Source organism: Medicago truncatula, chromosome 1, assembly GCF_003473485.1.
Source record: "Medicago truncatula cultivar Jemalong A17 chromosome 1, MtrunA17r5.0-ANR, whole genome shotgun sequence".
Lineage (NCBI taxonomy): Eukaryota > Viridiplantae > Streptophyta > Magnoliopsida > Fabales > Fabaceae > Medicago > Medicago truncatula.
In genome coordinates, this window is record NC_053042.1 from 35,883,350 (window position 1) to 35,887,168 (window position 3,819).

The 3,819-nt window shown below is 29.4% G+C and overlaps 1 non-coding gene across 1 annotated transcript; it reads right to left on the reverse strand.

The window, feature by feature from the left end:
- Positions 1–73, reverse strand: TRNAK-CUU (transfer RNA lysine (anticodon CUU)). The gene has a single exon. It is a non-coding gene; the product is annotated as a tRNA-Lys (tRNA).
- Between the last annotated feature and the right edge of the window lie 3,746 nt (positions 74–3,819).

Sequence of the window (3,819 nt, forward strand, 5' to 3'; positions counted from 1 at the left end):
CGCCCACCGTGGGGCTCGAACCCACGACCACAAGGTTAAGAGCCTTGCGCTCTACCAACTGAGCTAGACGGGCTTATTGTTTTTACAAAAACATTAATTTTATCACTATTAAAAAAAAAAAAATTGTATCTGCTAAAACAATAAAGGAGTTTCATGAAATTATTTTAAGCTAAAAGTTAAAATTTAGAGAAAAAACTCTAAATCATATACTACATTTTCAACACAGAATTTATTATTCCAAAAAAAAGAAATCTCACAAGTTGAAATCAGTTTTAAACTTCTAGATCATTATTTTCTCCCTAAAAATAAGTTAGGTCCCGTTATTTTTGGAGAAAAAAATTATATAAATTTTTTATAATATGTTTTAATTTTACTTGCTAACAATTATTCAAAAAAAGAAATAATACTTGCAAACAAGGAGGATATTATTATTATTAGAAAAAAAAATACAAGGAAAATATTAGACTTTTGAAATGAATAATTGTGTGCACTTCTAAAAAAAACAATGAAAACACACAAAAAAAAAAAAAAAAGTTCATCATTTTCCAAAAAAGCATCATCTCTACATATATAACATTTCATCTTCTCTTTCAAGAGTCTTACATATTATTAGCAAACTAAAATAAACACATATTTTGTGAAATGAAAAAATAGAAATATTTATAAAAGTAAACGAAGTTGTTAGGGAGTCTGGGGAGCAGCAGTGGGCTAAACGTCTAGAATCCGCTAAGAGAGAGACATCACACTCTTACCCAAAATCTTAAGGCATCGGGTATATGTGTATCCTCTCTTATATATGTAACGGTTCCTCCATTTCTAGTCGGTGTGAGACATAATCACTCACACTTGATTTCCAACAATCTCCCCCTCAAGTGTGACTCACTCACATCACTAGTCTGATCCACACTAGGATCCCGCTCCCACTCCTCCATCGAGCCTAACCAAGGCTTTGATACCAATTTGTTGGGGATTTTGGTGAGTGTTGGGAACGACAATAGGCTAAATGTCTAGGACCCGCTAAGAGAGAGACAACACATCTTGCCCCAAAACTTTAAGACAATAGATTTATGAGTCTCCTCTCTTATATTTTCAATGTTTCCTTCATTTTTAGTCGATATCGGACATAATCACGCACACTTGATTTCCAACAGAAATCTTAGTTACAAATTTACGTTGTATTGGAAAAATCAAGTCTCACAAAGTTTAAAGATAAGACATAACCAAGGTTTATAAATAGAAGCATTTTTCATCTTACAAATCGATTTTCTTATGATGAATATTTAAGTTTAATCCAAATTTTAAGATAAAGTTTGATTAGATATTATAAAGAAAGACATCCCTCATTTTACAAATCAATTTTATAACTGACATACTTCCAACTCAAATTCTATGACAGTTGGAGAAAACCAAGTTGAACAAAGTTAATTTAGTTTGAAAAGACACCATGTAAGTGTAATCTATATATAACTATATTCAGCATCAATCATGTTGAGATCTTCCTGTATATCTTGATAGTATAATTTTCCGAATCCCAGTGGTAATTGAAATGAATATTATTGAAAATATTAATATTATATGTGCTCATAAATTAAAGCTAGAGAGAAGATCGAGCCAGAGAACAAGCAAGTACGAATATGCATGCTGGGTGTCGAGTTGTTGATGCTTAAACTGATCACGATCACATGAGAAATTAATAATTCTTCTCAACCAGATAGAACTGTCGATTTTGAAGTAATATAATATATGATTCAGTAGAGCAAAGCTACATATATATATCTGACTGAGCAAGACTAGCCAAGACCCTTGTCACATAAACGCACAATAATTTGGTCATGTAATATATTTATATCAACTACCATATTATATATAATATGACCTTAATGTTGTAAACTCTGTTCAGAACCCACGAAAATGTTTTTTTATACTATTTGAAAATACATGGAAACTCTCAAACAGATAAAATATTAGGGACAGATGCTTGTCCTTCATCCTCTGATCAGCTCACGAAGGGAAGATTCGAATTTGTTTTCAAGTTGATTTCATATTTTCCATTTTTTTTTTAAAGTATTATTGCACGATAAATGATATTTGTACAATTATTTTTTGATAATTTTTATGACAACTTTCTTTCTAGGGTTAATGGTACTTTACCCCCTGTAATATAGGTCATTTCTGATTTTCCTTCCTGTAAAACGTTTTGGAATACCCCCTAATAGGTCATAAAAAAACGAAAAATTTCTGAAAAAAAAATAATAATAATTGGTTTTTTTATGACCTATTAAGGGGTATTCCAAAAAAAAAAAAAAAAATTTACAGGGTGGTAAATAAAAAAAATATTTAGAGGGGAAAAAACCGAAAATGACTTATATTACAAGAGGTAAAGCACTATTAACCATTCTTTCTAATACTGACATTATGTTTTTACCTTCTCTCTTTATTGTTTGATTTTTGTATTAATACCTCATTTTCTTTGTAAATCTATAGTTGTCTTATAAGTTATCATAAAATAGTTGTTCAAATAACACAAATAAATAATTTGAGGATGGAAAATCGATATTATTTCGCATCAAAAGTTCAAAACGAAAAAGCTATCATCCACAAGACGTTTGTGGATGATAGTTTTTTCGTTTGCCTAATTTTGTTTGAATAAATATTAGTTATGCATAAACTACTATTATTATGTACTTAGTTTTTAGATTTTAAAATGCTGCAAAAGGTTTTGTCCATTAACTAATAACATTCTATACAACTTATCTTCGGAATTGATGATTGTCACGGTTAATAGAATAATAGAAGGGTTTTGCTAACCATTGCATGGCAATGGTTAAGAAAGCTAAAAATAACATGTTTGCATTAGTTTTAACAATATTTTGATTTTTAAAAAGTTAAATTTACCACTTTTTATCATTTTTCAATGTTATATTTCTATTTATATCTCTTTATCCAATACCTCAAGGGCAATGGTTAGCATTCTCCCTCTATAATTGAATAGTAAGAAGAAAAAAGACCTAGAGAGCTATCATAATTATGGACAGTTAATTTGAGTTTTCTTCATCACAGTTACTCCAGTTTTTTTGGATGTAATTGAGACTTTGTAGTTGTATGGCTTGAGAGAAATTGCAATATTATGTGCAAAAATTGAACTCATTTTTTTTTAGTTGTATTTTGTTTATTTTTTGCTTCTTGTGTGATGATATTCTTTGGTTGATTTTCCAACAACTCCATCAAAGCAAAGGTTCTGATCAAGGGAGAATTGTTTGTTGAATATAATGGTAACCCTGAAGTTGAATTGAGTATATATTCATCATCTAATTATTTAATGACATGTTATATTTTTGTATTAATTTATTTAAAAATAAAAAATTCAACTTTTAAATAAATTATGCCTATGATGTACTGGTACCCAATAAATTTCAAGGTATCTAAGAATTTACCGAAAGGATATTCAGTTTAAAAAAATATATACTATAATAATTATAAAGGCTCAACAAATTTCTTAGCTACTGGTACCTAAGAAATTTCAGGATACCTAACAAATTTCAAGGTACTCGATTTAAAAAAAAAAATTATATATATTCCACAGGCACTATTTTCACAATTATTGACAATGATGTCTGTTTGTAGCCAATGAACTTTTTTTTTGTTACGTCATAAGCAAGCATTTTGATAATTGAAATTATAAGAGTAAATGTCGAAATTGTTAAGCCGGACGTTTTGGAGTTCGATCCCCGGTACTTCGATTTTGTGCGTGTGAGTTTATATGATAATTTTGTCATCTCGTCTATCTCCAAGATAACTTTTAGTGTCTCAAATTTGCAA